This window comes from Paramormyrops kingsleyae, chromosome 14 (assembly GCF_048594095.1).
Source record: "Paramormyrops kingsleyae isolate MSU_618 chromosome 14, PKINGS_0.4, whole genome shotgun sequence".
Lineage (NCBI taxonomy): Eukaryota > Metazoa > Chordata > Actinopteri > Osteoglossiformes > Mormyridae > Paramormyrops > Paramormyrops kingsleyae.
The window spans coordinates 11,073,121-11,088,937 of NC_132810.1; the positions used below are offsets into that span (position 1 = coordinate 11,073,121).

The window sequence follows — 15,817 nt, forward strand, 5'->3', positions numbered from 1 at the left end:
TCAGTGCACGTAATTACCTTCCGTGGGACTGCATTTTAATTATGCTGAGCGCTTCTAGGGAATGCTGTGAAGCTGGGGGGCTTCTTTCCACGCTTCCCCGAAGCACTCCCATTAAGCTGTGAGATAATCCTCAGGACCCCTGCCGTGCCCGCTGCGGCACCCTGGGAAGTGTAGTGTAGCTGCGGCTACATATGTGGAAAAAGGCATGTGTGAATAAAAGCTCTCAAGACATCGCTTCATGCCAGGCATCCTGAATAAGCGTTTTCACAGTAGCATCACACTGTGGATTGCTAATAAGAACATTCCAACCTCTCAACCCACTGCTAACTTGACTTCTGGTCGCTAGGCAACCTGCTAGAATGAAATGTATTATTTGTCATTCTCATTGTAAACTGTTATTAGGGAGTACTGTTCAAAGTAATAATGTTATTTTCTCGGAAGTTAATGCATCACGGGCACTTTGCTTGCGTTTCTTGCAAAATGAGGTTAGATTGAATGAAAATGCCGCACAAAATTCTAAATGAGACTAGCTCCTCATAAGGAGCATTCTTAGTGGTGGTGCCTGTTTTCACCAGCAGAAAATACACACAGTACACTTTGTGGTGTGGCCGGCAGTGGAGCAAAATGGAATAACAAGAGGTTTATTCTGCAAAGCAAGGATTTGGAAACATCACAGCTTAGACTGGTTTTAAAAACTCATTGAAAGAACTAGCGACCTGCTAACTGTATCTTTGACTGTGTGGGTTCAAAAAACTCTTAAACTTTTACAAAATCTTTTACAATGACAAGTCCTTATTTAATAATCCTGCTTCCCAGACCACCCCGCTGAGTTAGGAGGGCAGAAATCTTGTAAACTGCTCAAGCTCAAAAGTTACGGAGGTCTCTCTCGTAGGAAGGAATGACTTCTGAGAAACCCCTCGATGAAAGTGACTTTGATGCCGAACTTATTCTGCCTCGAAGATGTGAACATTAATCTTTCAGACATATAGCTGAAAAGGTTAAGCAGTCTTAGGGACTAATTGTCAGAGCTGACTTCAGAGCCAGGGAGCAGACGCTTGTCTGGCATTAGGGAAGGTGATGAATGCAGTAGAAATTCTGATTGACGTCCAGCAGGCTGACAGTCCTGGCCCGTTGGCTTCTGATTGGTCTATGGAACTCGAGCGACTCATAAACCAAGAGTTAGGAGACATGAGGAAGATTTGAAATAGTGGCCATATTAATGTAAGGTATTAATTTCTGTCCGTAAAATGTCAAAGAAACTCTTTAAAACACTGATGCTGAATGTCAGCTTTGTGTTCTGCTGATTAAAGCAGTCATCATAGATACCCTCTTACATCCATACACAAAGTTGTAAGCCTTTAAAAACTGGAATAATACTAAAAATGATTCACTATGTCAGTGTGACTCATATATCCTTAACCAACAGCTTTAAAGTTGGAATTCTTTAGCCAACAGATAAGTATTTGGGCTCGCTACTTAGATGAACAATTATGGTTAAAAAAAGCAAATCCAAAAAGAGGGGTTTGTATTCAAACAATTAAAGAGCTATTGCTAGGAACTCCAACTTCAATTGACTAAAAAGTTCAATTTTTGTAGACTTGCGGATAAAGACTCTGTTGCAAGTTAAGGAGATTACCATCGTAGACTGGAATTTAAAGGTTAGATCCACTGTATGTTTTTTGGGCTTGCTTGAGTTGATAGAAGGAGGTAGAGGTGCACAGAATAGAGAAGCTTACCAGAAAAAAATGCCCCCCCGCCCAAGTCTTTTCATTGTATGAATGGAGGTCTTATTCAAAATGGCAGAACTGAATGCTGAGCCATTCTAGCTGAGTAAGACGTTATTAAAAATGAAAAACAGATAAACACAACACTATCCCTCTGAATGCAATGAGTTTTCTATTTAGGTTTAAAGGGGAATATAATTTATAAGAGATTTTGTGCATCAAATAAATTTGCTCATGACAAAGTAATCATGCTTGCGGCACTACATTAATTGATAAAAATCTAAACTTTTAAATTTGGGGGAAAAAGGAAAATTGTGTGCACAAACGAGAAATAAAAAAAGGTCGAGTCATTTTATCCTGAATTTAGATCGCCATTGGTCTACCTCTATTTCTACATTGCTTTTTGAAAATTAAGAAAAAATAACTCCACTGTTTGTCAATCGTCTGCAAATTAACTGCTGTGTACTGAGTATACTCTCATTGGGCTTTTCAGTAATACAGCTTGTCATGTACAAATTGCATCAATGATTCATGCACATTTATAGGAAAAGTCTACAGAAACGGTTCTCAAATAATCTTGAATGCCCATATAGCAAAAAAAATTTTTTTTTTAAATCACAGACTCCCCTATCAGTGCTCACCTAAAGTATAGAAAACACAAAAACTTTGGTTACTTTTGCACTTATTAATAACCTGCTTATCCCATGATGCTGAGCAGGATAAACTGCTGAAAGATGAATGGATAGATGGATGCCGGAGTACTCTGTGTGAATGAAAAAGAGAAAGTATTTCCAAAGTATCTTACCTGTATATTTTATTTATTACAATTGCATGTCACCTAAACATAATATATCTGTGGTGCAACAAGAGTGATGGAGAATCAGATATAATGGCGGGGATGAAACCTTGTACAAATATCATGCAAACTTACACAGGAGAATGAATTTCTTAATTTCCCATGATCAAATACTCTCTGGTGGTACTAGTAGGAAGTATTTTCCCTATCACCCGCTGTATGATATTTGAAGCCATCATCATGCGGTGCTGTTTTGGACTGTGATAGACAGGCTGCTTTGTGGATGGGTCTTGTTCACATCTCATGACAGTAATTGCTTCTGAGATATTTTAGGCCACCTGCTGAGAGTTGAACCGTAATTAAGAATGGAGGTGGAGGATGAAAAGCATGGGGACTGCGCATTTCACTGCATTCCAAACAAGCAAAGCTCACTAATAACTTATGTTTAATGTTTGTCTCTGGCAGATGAGGTTTGGATAAGTCAGCATTTACATACTGTAATGTAATACGAAAGAGGCACAATGGAGATGAGGAGATTCGTAATTGTCTTTCGTGCCGGATGGAAATTAATATTTGATTTGAAACCGTACTACACACAGATCTTGATGAAGTTGTTAATGTGCAAAGGGAAATATTGCCCCCTTTGGTGAAAGTTTTTAAACTGAGAATGTTTCCAGAAAAACAGGCAATATCAGAAAAAACTGCAATGCAACAAACTAAATTCTTTTTGATTTTTTTTTATATTGCCCATATTCAAATTTCATTTAAATTTTACATACAAAAAAAATGACTCCCTCTATTGTTAGTGAAATGAAGATGAGTTGAATATCAACCATTTTTAAGTTTAAGTTTTAAAGATCAATATTGCCTTCAGCATATTTTAGCATATTTTAACAGCATATTGAAATTTCTTAGTCTTTGTATCTCTTAAAGCAAGTGTTCAAGGTGATGCATGGGAAATTTCATCTACAATAATAAGGCTATTCTATTCCATTCTATACTAATTACATATGAATAAAATATTAATGCAAATACTTCATGCGTGTCCTGTCATAACGAAATCTCATAATCAGCCTCTCTGGTCTACTTTACCCAGATCAACCAAAGTGACAGCGAAGTGAACGCAGAGTGTGACTGGCATTGGACTGAAGAGCCAATTTGCAAAACACACTCAGTCCCACAGGATACATTTTTTTGAGAAAATTTCTGTGGACTTAGTGAGTTTTGGAAATTCAACAGCAGTTCTATGTTGGACGATATGAGTAATTTTTGATTCCCAGTATTATAACACATGCAGGGGTGGACGTACCATATACATCCCGGTACTCACAGTCCCTCACATGGGCAACATCTACCTTGTGGTGGTTGTGGTCAACCAGACCCCCTATGATATAGGCCTTGCACTCATCCAGCTCCGTCAGCACGTTGGGAGAGTCTGAATGTAGCAGGGACTGGAGCTGGCTGAGGCCCCCAAAAACCAGGGGCCCCATGAAGATGGAGTTTCCTGAAGTTGTATTTATTACTATTTATAAGATAAATTATCATTTAAATTATAGCAATTATTCACAAAGTTGGCCCCTTGCCCTGGCTGTAATGGACTATTCTTACTTTGAAACGCAGTTACTACCCAGCTTTCTCTTCACACTGGAGGCTGGCGGTAGGGTACCAGTTGTCACGGCCAAGTGAACCGGCACAAAGTAGCTTAACGGAAGAAGTAAAAGGTGCAAAGATACAAGACTTACATTACATATCCCTATTTTTTTGGTACTGTTCCGCTAGAATGGTAGACAAATTGTAAACAGACACAGAGCGAACACAATAACACAAACAAATGCAAAAAGCTGAAGACTAACCTTAGCCTCGGGGGCTGAGTAAGGCATAGGCAAATCTTGGCAGCAGAATCGCATATGATAATCCTTATCTGAGCGACTCTGACACTATCCTACACTACAGCCTAGGACTGTGGCAAAAGGGGGAAAAGTTAAACTTCTTAAATTTGGCCAGTCGATCCACCGGCATGATCAGCCAATTCTATTGACAAAAATGCAGTGTCACGTCACTGGTGACACCATGAGGGGGAACTCCGTCACAGTCATGGGGAAAGACTTAAAAAATCAACAACGATTGTTAATAGGACACTGATGCATAAGCGATGATATCTATGGTCTGAGGACCATGACATAAAATTGCTACTATACTCATCGTTCATAATTCCTCCTGATCCTCTGTCTACTGTGATCATTTTTTGACTCATAAAAAGATTGACGCAAATCATTTTTTTCAGGAAAAGTATTTTCTGTCAGTTCCCTTGACTGTTTGGTGAATAGTTGCTGTGAGCCACGGGCAAATAATTGTAGGTCTTTACTGGGTGTTGGAGTGTGCGGTATGTACAGTATTTATACTCTCATCAAAACAGTTTTCAGTGATGATTGTTTCAGTGTCATGAGGATCATAGAATAATGATTGATTGAGAAGGGGGGGACAGCTGATTGCGTTTTGGTTGTGATGACTCGTCGAACAGATTTTTATGCCTGGTGATGCTTGAAGTGTGAACATGCTTGACATTTGACGCTGTGCTCAGGCCATCGTAAATGTTTCAGAAAGCATGCTGACAGTCCTGAGGATTGTGTTAAACTGTTTCAGAAGTGGGAATAATATTTCATGAAGTGAACAGTAATCGAGAAGAAGTGTGAAGCCTCAATTCTGGTAATAGGATTTACATCCCTACAAACTGCAGTAGATGTTAGAACCAGTCATTCTGAACTGGAGTAAAATAAAATCTGCATGCATTCATCCTAAAACTTCATTATTTCATTACAATATATATATACACCCCAAACAGAACTACTGAAAAATGTGTTGGAAACTATTGTATTGGTATGTTCTTCACAAACAGGGCAGGTTCTATTGAGGTCTTCTCTCAAAGCCCTGCTTCACATTCAATGTGGATTAGGGCCTCCTTAGCGTGGTTTTAATGCAATTAAAAACAAACAGAAACCCATCTGAATTGTCTTAGTACTAAGTGCGGAAAAGTCGCACATCCAGGTGTCAAGATTTTCACATTGATCCCTCAGATTCAGCACAAACAGGTTCAGAATTATCGCTTTATAGCTCGGAAATCCCCCCTGTTGCATTCCTCGTCATTGTGTTCGGCTAAATAGTCGCTATATTTACATTTTCCTTTAAATTTATGATAAAAAGCCGTATCTACTTTATTATTTTAGCAAAGCATTTTTTGGGGGGATGGGGTTTAATGTGGAGTTTAATGTGGTTTAATGTGGAGTTCTGGTAATAAAAACAGTGTCAGAGTTCCTCAGATCAGGATTATCATACGCTATTCTGGTGCCAAGATTTGCAAGTGCGAGTCTGAGCTTCTACAGTCCATGGGGCATCAAGTTCTTTCTTCTCACGGATCCTTTGTGCTCGGCAAAAGCTCACAGAAGCCCAACTCCTTGCCTCCCATCTCCCGTCTTCTTATTTATCTTCCATGATCCTCCTCTCCGCTAGGGAATGGTGCGAGAGCGAACTCCGCAGCCGTTCCTGTTTACGGGCATTAATGGGAATGAGGGCACCTAATCGCCTCTGAATACGCTGTCCTCTGCTCGCTCACGGCAAGATTTACCCAACGCTCTTGGGTGTTCTCAGTCACGTGGGGCGATTTCTGTTATAGATTTTTAACGATTACTATCAGACATTCAGCTGCCCTTTCCCAGCTTGAAATCATGATGCATAATTTAGACAGATCACGTAGCAGAGGAGATTACAGGGCCTTTGTGGAGTTTCTCCGGTAGGATACTCTGTTTAAAGGAATGGCAGACATAACCCATGGTATCCTCTCCGTGCTGGTCGTAAGAGCAGCTCTGGAGAGTTTAAATGGGGATACTTTCTAGAAATTGGGAGGTACTAAAGCAGTGTCCGGGAGATCTTCAACCGGAGGCACAGGATATATTATACAGCACAGTTCTCTTAGCCCAGCCAAGGACTACTGGCAACCTCTGAGAAACGCTGCTTCTCTTCCTCCAGAAGCTAGTGCAGGGAATCTGTCTCACAAAATCTCCCGCAGTCTCTCACTCCACTCTGAACATTGCCTCTCTGCTGCATTTGCCTCCCAGCGGGAAACACAAACAATCTGGTAAACTGTGGCCCCCCAGCTCCCCCCTGCCCCCATACACAGCCTCAGAGTACATGTTGGTGCGAATGGAACATCACTTATCGCTGCATACTCAGGAGGAGTGACTCTCTAAACACAGAGGTATGAATCCCTCTACCCAATTAATTCTCAGGACCCCCCCCCCCAATTTAAATGTTAGCACGTCCAGGGGCAGCTCAGGTCTTAAAGAATAGTACTCTAAAATTTGTACGATCAAAACTTGTGAGCTCCAAAAAAAAAACCTTCTGCAGTGGACTGAAGTGCGAGTGGATGAGCCAAAAGTCATCAATATGTTCTTTTTTTTAATAAAATACTATAGTAAAAATCTGATTTCATCCAACCTGTATCCCTGTGTCCTTCTAATTAATCAAGAAATAATTAGTGAATTTCCCTTATCCCTTATGCTGTGTTATATATTATCTCACACTCACAGTGTGTGCTATACACTGTTTATATGCAGTACCAGACAAAAGTTTGGACATGTCAAACCACCTACAGAGGAGAGTGGTAGTGTCTCATCACATCACCTTGCTGTGTGGACTAAACACAATACAGTTTCAATTGAGTTTGACAGAAGAGTGATGGAAAAGCAGCTTATCAGTGCACAGCATATACTGTATGTGGGACCTCCTTCAGGAGAGCTGGAAAAGCATCCCAGGAGGCCACCTCATGAAACTGGCGTAGAGGAGACTTTAGAGGCAGCCAGTCCCTGGAGCAATTGGGGTTAAGGGCCTTGCTCAAGGACCCAATGGTGGGATCACTCTGCTGACCCAGGGATTTGAACTGGCAACCTTCTGAGTCCCAACCCATAGAGATCCCCCCCCAAGAAATTATTATTATTATTTTTATTTTATTAATTTTTTTGGTCAGTGCATAATTTCATATATGTAATTTTATTGTTTTTATGTCTTTGTAATTATTCTAAAATGTAGAGATTAGTACTAATAAACCTTTGTATGGGTATGCCCATTGTAGCCCTGGTTTCTCATAAGTTGCCCAGTGACCCTTATGGCGAGCTTCTTTCAATAAAGACACACAGCCAACAGCAAGACCCAGCTTCCTAAGAGAAAATAGGTAATAATGCAAAAAGTTACTGTGCAAAATTTATCATTACCGCTTCCAAAAGCTCCAGGCCATTCTGCTACCTCTCCCTGGATTTGTTCTTACAGCCACAATTATCGCTTTTTATACCTCATTCTTTCTGTTTGTCTTTTTTTGTCTCATCAACCTTGTTTTTCTTGGTGTTGTCCTGCCCTGTGCTGGTCTGTGCCAGTAAAATGCTTTATTTTTCCCTGCCTCGCCCTCAGGTTCGGCTTGGCAGCTGACGTGAGTCCAGAGCGATGTCCACGTGAGGTATTAATCTTCCCCAAGCACCTGCAGACAGTCTGTGGCGTTATGGCCGTGACCCAGAATGCATGTCCAATTTCCCTTCACCTAATTTTTTGGTGAGAAAACATCATGCTCCCCGTTGTTAAAAAATGGCCCGTTAAGTCATTGCAGACCTGTTCAGAATGAATACAATAAATGACACTCCAGAAAATAGTATGAAATATCTGACATTTTAATATGAATCATAAAAAATACAAATTCAACTGAAGAAGTTATTTGTAGACAAAATACATTAATCTTTCGCACCATTAGATATCTCTTTAGCTAGAGAAGGGAATTTCCATTTACATTAAATCTCATAGATGTGTAACATAATTATAAGATATAAATTTACGTCTCTGTGACTTGAGATGAACTTACAGTAGAAAAGATGACCTCCTGTCATCCATCTTTTTAATGCCTAAACATTAAAAATGCTAACATTCTAAGTAAACGCACAATTTGTTGAATATTATTTGGCCTTGTTTCTTAAGTTTTATTATTATTTTTCATTTCACATCAAAGCATTGTGATTAATCATCAGTAAGAAATATCTCATTTATAACAAAAAAAAAAATGTGCTGATTTTTCAGAAGGTAACAGAGATTTGCCCTTAAATACCTACGAATTAAACTATGAAAATCCCCCCTGCTTATATTATAAAACACATTGTTTTTGTGTTGCTGACCATTTCTCATTTAATGCGTTGTTGAATGAATTGTTTATTTGGAGTGCAGTAGAAAAAGAAATCAATTGTTTGTGGAAGACTGTGTGAAATCTTTCTCTGCACACTTCTTTCAGCGAATCGCTTGTTTGTGCTGAATGAAAATTTACCCTTTTTGAAGGTGCTAACGCAATGTTCAGTGGTGAGAAACCCACCAGCACACAGCTCCCACGCTTTTGGGCGTGTGGCTCAGCTAATTCAAGAAAGCAACCATAGTGATTTAGAAAACTCAGATTTCCCAAAGTAACAACTAGAAAAAACACGGAGAATACTATATATTTCAGTATAAATTGGATGAAACTATAGACACTTAATAGGCTGTCAGCAGACTATAATAAATAGATTAGATTTACACACCTTGAAGAAACAGCAAATACCCCAAATACAATATAGGCAAATAATGTAAAATCATGTATTTTTATTTTACCATGATATATAACAAATCCAGCAAATTTAAGAATTAACTACAAACAAATGTAGCAATGCATATAACGTATATGAAATTGGTCATAATTATTACCTTGAAACATAGAGCATATGCTTGTGACATCATCATATTTTTTAATATGCCTTAACAATAGTGCTTTCGAAAAACACATCATTATGGCAACAGGAAGGCTCAAAAAATTGCATACTATAAATGAGAGAAAAATAACCTTTTAACAGTTTTATTACATGGTGCTGCTTTTACAAGGTTTCAGTTCAAACTCTGTATTAGCTCACATCCTCATGTTTCTGTTGATCCACAAGTCCTTCCCTGTGAAAATCAATAGCCCGTTTGTTATGGACAAAAATACTGTTATAAAACAGAAGTATAGTTTGTGTGTGTTAAAATCCAATTAAATATTGACAATCTCTTGTCACTGCAGTAGAAATTGCTTCTGGATGATGAAAACATCTCATTCTACAGGTACACTGCAGTGTTTTCTGCAATCATAAAAGCACATTTGTGCATCCAAGACACAGCAATTGCCCTGAATCATCTGGCCCTCATCTGTTAGTTAGCCTTCCAAAAGCTGTAAAAATACAAATATAATGGGTTTTTACTCATGTTAATCAGAGGTGGAGATTTCAGATCTAGAGAGCACAAATCCAGACCAAGATTTTTTTGTTTCAACCAACCAGTGAAGTACGCTGTGACTGTGACTCTTTATACTCATCTGGTTGGTTGAAACAAAATCTTGGTCTGGATTTGTACTCTCTGGATCTGAAATCTCCACCTCTGATGTTAGTATAATGTTGTCTAGTCTGTTCATGTGCTTAATAGATGTTTACTTACAGTAAAACAGGAGATTCAAAAGATGTATTTTACACCGTATTTTAGTTTGTAGGCACCTGGAATCTAATGTTATAGCAAAGTTTAACCTTATACCCTGACTTTTGAAACGTTACTTGCCGTTGTTACTATTGCTGTCATAGCTGTCCTATTTGTATTTCAAGTATTTGGTTCTATATTTACAACTCCAAAGTCTTATACTTTCAAGGATAAATTGTTAGTTTTCAAACTTAAAAGCCAAAAACTCCATTTTATCATGCCATTCATTTCCAATCTGAAAATCAGCATAAAAATTACATGCACTTCTAGGCCCACGGTTTCAACCACAATAAGACTAATTTGAACATAAGCATTAAAACACCACACCTTGGTAAAGTAGAAGGCCCTAATAACGAATGGTACCCAATCACTGTCATAAACAGCTTATTGGGGATTTATGCGTCACCCCACATCGACATGAATGGGCTTTCTAATTAATTTCCTCATTACATTCAAAATCTCTGTAAACTCCCAGTCTAAATGTGAAGAGAAACATTTCAGCGTAACATTAATCTGTTGGAAGGTGTTCCTGAAGGTTGCCTAGGTTTAACATTTTATTTATTGAATTCTTTTGTGTAAACATTCACAAAAATAAAACTGAATGAATGAATATATGCGATAAGTGGAACATACAAGGATTCTAGAATATGATTAAATTACCTGCTCAGTTTTGACATGTAAATGTCTTAATTGCCAGGAGATCTCTGTATTCTTCCTGAGAAATTAAAAAAGTCATCTTCATTCACTTCTTAAAAAGGCCTTGCTTGTTATATATGCAATAGGGCATTACAATAAATGATGATATGGTCACAGAGCAGAGAGGCACTAGGTTATGTTTGCTATAGAAATTCATATGTGTAGTTTGGGGACAACAGTATATACACAGTCTTTTCTAGTTGCATTTTTTAATATTAGGAAACTACTTTCACAACCACAACAATATACATCTACAGTAATTGAATAACTAAACTTTTGACACAGCAAAATAAAGTATTGCTAACACCATAAATTGTCACTGTATTAAGTATATTAAGATGCAGGATTATTTGAACAGAATCAAATCTTTTTTAGCTAACACCCCATTTAAGGAGGGGTTCAACCGGGTATTACACACAGTGTTGCTTTGCATCGATATACTAACTTCATGGAAAAACTGCTTTATTAGTTACAACATGACAAAAACGCAGATCCCCACAGTGTGTAGCCCCGCCCTGATCCCGGTGCTGCCTTGGATAGGCTCCAGGAGCCACCGGGACCCGGACCAGGATAAATCCATTGAAGATGATTTGATAATCAAAACCCTTCAAATCCCAATAATCTAATATTCATGCATATAATTGGATGAAAATTTGAAGAATAGTAGTGTTTATAACTCAAATTCAACTCTGACACACAACCCACACACAAGAACACCCTTTACCCAGTTTTTGCAAAGTACATAAAAACATATTTATCTCTCAGTTTCAGAGACCCGAAGGAGCCAATTCAATGTTTCATCATCACCGTTTCAATCACTTAGATTATCAGCGTTTTCTCCATCAGGGTCTGCCAGGAACCTGGGGGTGATGATAGACGATCAGCTGTCCTTGCTGACCACACTGCACTTATCTCCCGATCTTTTAGATTTACTTTGTGCAACATCAGGAAGATCAAACCTTATTTATCAGACTATGCAGCTAAGCTCCTTGACCAGTCACTTTTCATCTTACAACTAGACTACTATAACTCCTTACTGAACACCTTGGGCTGTGAAACCACTGCAGATGATTCAAAATGAAACAGCATGTCTGATATCAGCTGAGATTTTCTCATTTTACACCCTTCCTCGTCTCTTTTCTTTGGCTCCCTAGTAGCTCTTGCATCAAGTTAAATTTCTTGATGCTGGTCTTCAGAGCTGTTAATGGAACGGCATGGACCTCCACTGAGGTACTCATCATGACCTACATTCTGTCTTGCACTTTTCAGTCAGCAAGTCAGCACTGCCCGGTGAACCTCCCAACAAGTGAAAATGAGCCTAACTAGACATTTCTCATGTGTGGTTCCTCAACTGGGTAACAAGCTACCCCTCCACATCAGTACCTCTCAACCTTCAAGAAACACCTCATCTTTTCCAGGAAACCCCCTACTTGCTCATCAAACCACTATGCTGCCTCATCTTTATCAGCTATCCCACCCTTGGTTATGGTCTCTTGGCAACATGCTGTTGTATTTTCACTTGTCTATTAGGATCATAGTCCTCATAGTGTTTCAATTTGAACTGCTCTGTATTGTAATACGTCCTTATATGTTTTGTTTGATTCAGTGCTTGTCAAAGAAAGGATATACTTCAGTTACACGATCGATAAAATAAAAGCACAAATGGGTCCATTTTCTAAATTCTGAAACATTTTCTCTCCCGTCGTCTTTCCCAATTGTAATTCAATTTGTCCTTTCTTGATCACTCCTCTCCCAAATATATGCAGATCAACCTCAACACCAAGGGCGTAGATTTGGGTATAGACGGTAGGGACATGTCTATACCAATACTGTGGGAGTACCGTGTGTGTTTAGGGGGTGGGGGGTTCGATTCTGATTTAGTCCCTAACGATGTTGAAACCAAACCCACGACCTTGCCTGACACATTCAGATTCAAATGCCTAGTGACACATTAAACATATAATTCTTATTACTCCCATGGATATGACATGACTGTCCACTAATAATGCTTTTATTAATAAGAAACCAGCTAATAAACAATTTATCTATTTATTTTTAGAACAGCCAGAATTGTGTCTCCAATTAAAAAAACATTCTGTACTTAAAACTGGACTTTAACAAAATACATTAAAAACACAAATGATCGAATGGTTTTTCTTCTGACTAATAGCTCAGTCTTTATTCTGAGAACATGCCTTCCCATTTTAACCTGTTTGCAGAAATCTATGGATATTTCTCAGTTCTGACCTCCATAGCCCTGTCCTATATGCATGCTTTAATTCAAACTCTCAGGATTCAAATGAACATGTACTTTTCCTCCAGCTTTTGACTATAACAAGGGGCTTAACTTGATTTCTTGGTACATTTGGTGCAGATATTTGTCCTTCTGTCTGTTGAATGTAGACAGGTGATGCTCTATGTTGTTGTTCAAAAAGCACTTGTTTATGATATGGCTTTTCATATGGGTGGGGTAATAATTGAGCCCAAATTGTACCCATTCTGTTGGTCAGAGTGGGTCAAGCTGGCATTATTAGATAGACAGATTAGAGGAAAGTAAAGGGGTGGTAGAAAATGACTGGAAACTGCACGTGTACAAGAGGCTTGCGGTATCAGGCAGGTGATACCACAGCATAGGGGAGTGTCATGTGTCTTCCCCTTGTCATCTGTAACCTGCATGCTAGCAACATGAGTACAGAATTCGCCTGGCATAGTTCAGTACAACTATCACAACTAGAAGATCGTAGGAGGAAGACTTTATTAGCCCGGATTATGACCTAAGTTTCACCGGAAGCCTCTGGGTTGTCATGGAAACTCTAAAGAGTCAAAAGACTGTTGTAGCCCCTCCAGGAAGGAGCTGTGATTGCCAGGTGTGCCGACGTTGGCTCCTTCTGCTTCTGATCATTCCCCTTAAGGACAAGAATCAATCTGCTTAAAATCAGCATCTTATGTTATTAAAATGGCTTTTACGCAGAAATGCAGAATGGAGATGCCCACAAGCAGTACTTAGTGACAATGAATAAAATAATGGATCCTTGAGTCTCCTGATGTCCCATGTGTTTCCGGACATTGAAGTAATTGAGGTGTGTGTGTGAGCATAATTATGAATGCATCTGAACAAGGGCGGGCCATGGGGCCTGGGGTGGGGGCAAAAATCATGACTACTTGTCAAAAATCAGCTATATCCTTTTATTATTTTTTTTTTTTACAAACAGTAGAGCCTAAAGGAGGGAACAGTTAGGAGGATTCCAAGTGGCCATTAGTGACAAGGGCTGTAAAAAATTTGGAACACAGTTGGATTGGGCTGGGTTGGGGCCCCAATATGATATGCATTCATGCGGCACAATATCTCTAGCGGCTTGCCCGTCTAAAGGCACAATATATAGCAGCTCTAGTTTCTAACTCAGAACAGTCATTTGCTCCATAAATAACAATGGTTAATCCATCCGCCTTCCATTCCAAGCAGAACAGGGACAAGGCGCCTTGAAGAAAATGCCACCCAGCCCCACATCCCGGGCACATTCAGACCTGCTGGCTGGAAGGTAATGTGGGGCAAATGATCATTACCAAGATTCTCCCAAGATTTCCTCATGAGCTGAAGTTTCTGTATTTACTTAGATGGATGTCAAGCAAGTCAGGACAAAATTTGCAAGTATCACTTTCAGCTCAGCAGACTCAGAAAAATCATGTAAATGGCAGCCTGATGATTATTTTGATCATATCACGACACGCTGCGCTTAGTCTGTGCTGTTCATTGGTTTGCAGTTTGGAAATGTGGGGGACCGAGTTCAAAAGTGTACAATGCCATGTTCCCTGTGACGCTTGCAGTTATACTTTATTAAAGAATGTCTCAGAATTGGTGGTTCTGATGTGTGAGTCACCTAGTTCTACATGCCTAATAAGTGCAAAATTTTACTGCATTGCATATTTAATAACCAATATGACATCTAAACAAATAATTATTGCCTAAATAAAGAGCAGCACCGTCGCTCATGTATTATGAGTTGGACTGTAACTCCAGCTGTGTGTGGAGTTTCTGTATAATCCATGTCATGTTACGTGGGTTTCTTTCAGGTACTCCTCTGTCCAAAAATATGCAGTTTAGGTGGATTGGTGTCTCTTAATAGCCCTTAATCTCAATGGCCCAACACAGGTACACTGGCTCCAGACTCACTGCATCACTGTTATGAAAAATCAATGAATGGGTGGCTTATGAAACAAATAAGAACTTATAATTCTTCTCAAAAAGTTTACAAAAGACGATGCGTGTGTGAGAGAGGGGCTTTGATTGGCTTGTTCAGAAGGAGGGCAACACCTTCTGAGCAGGTGATACCCAATCCAGTCTTAGCTACACTGCCTTTGGCCCCAACATGCCCACCACTGAATAGCATGATTTGTTCCAAGGTGTTCATTTAGAGACTGATTGTAGGTCTGGCTTTAATATGTACTTTGTTAGTGGAAAGAATAAAGGCACAGACTCATTAAAAAGACACCCATTGTTTCAATTAATCTCCATTTGAAACCTGTTACATTATTTCCAGTAATTGTACTTCACTGGTGCTTGCAGAAGAAATTTAGCAAAAAAAAAAAAAAATGTTCTGAATGACTCTGCGAGATTTAGACTAAATCATATTCTGTGACCAGGAAGGACAGCATCTAAATCTTATGCCAAAGGTAATGTATCAATGCACTGTAGAGAAGGAGAGAAAGAGAGAGAAGAGGCAGCATGAAGTGGATTTGTCTCAATGAATAATTATGTGTGAGGCTAAATGTCACTGTGAGATCAGAAGAGATCTGATATTTACTACCTTGACAAGTAAGTTTAAGGATATGAGGAAGAGTTCATGTTTAACAATCAACCCAGGAAAAGGTAGGTCTTCAATTGATGCAAAAGTTTATATGTTTCATCTATCTAGTGGCAGAATGAAGTTAGCTTGGTGCTGACAAGACTGAGGGCCCTATCTTAATGATCTGAAGCGCCTGGCACAAGTTCATCTAGGGCGAATCCATCTTTGCTGGTTTAATGGTGTAAAAATGGCCGCAGTGC

The 15,817-nt window shown here is 39.2% G+C and overlaps 1 long non-coding RNA gene across 1 annotated transcript in view; it reads left to right on the forward strand.

The window, feature by feature from the left end:
- Positions 1 to 12,433, forward strand: part of LOC111852361 (uncharacterized) — a 32,456-nt gene extending 20,023 nt beyond the window's left edge. The window contains exons 2-3 of the long non-coding RNA XR_002840217.2: positions 7,978 to 8,115; positions 12,043 to 12,433. This is a non-coding gene — a long non-coding RNA (uncharacterized lncRNA). The remainder of the gene's footprint in view (positions 1 to 7,977; positions 8,116 to 12,042) is intronic.
- Positions 12,434 to 15,817: the final 3,384 nt, after the last annotated feature.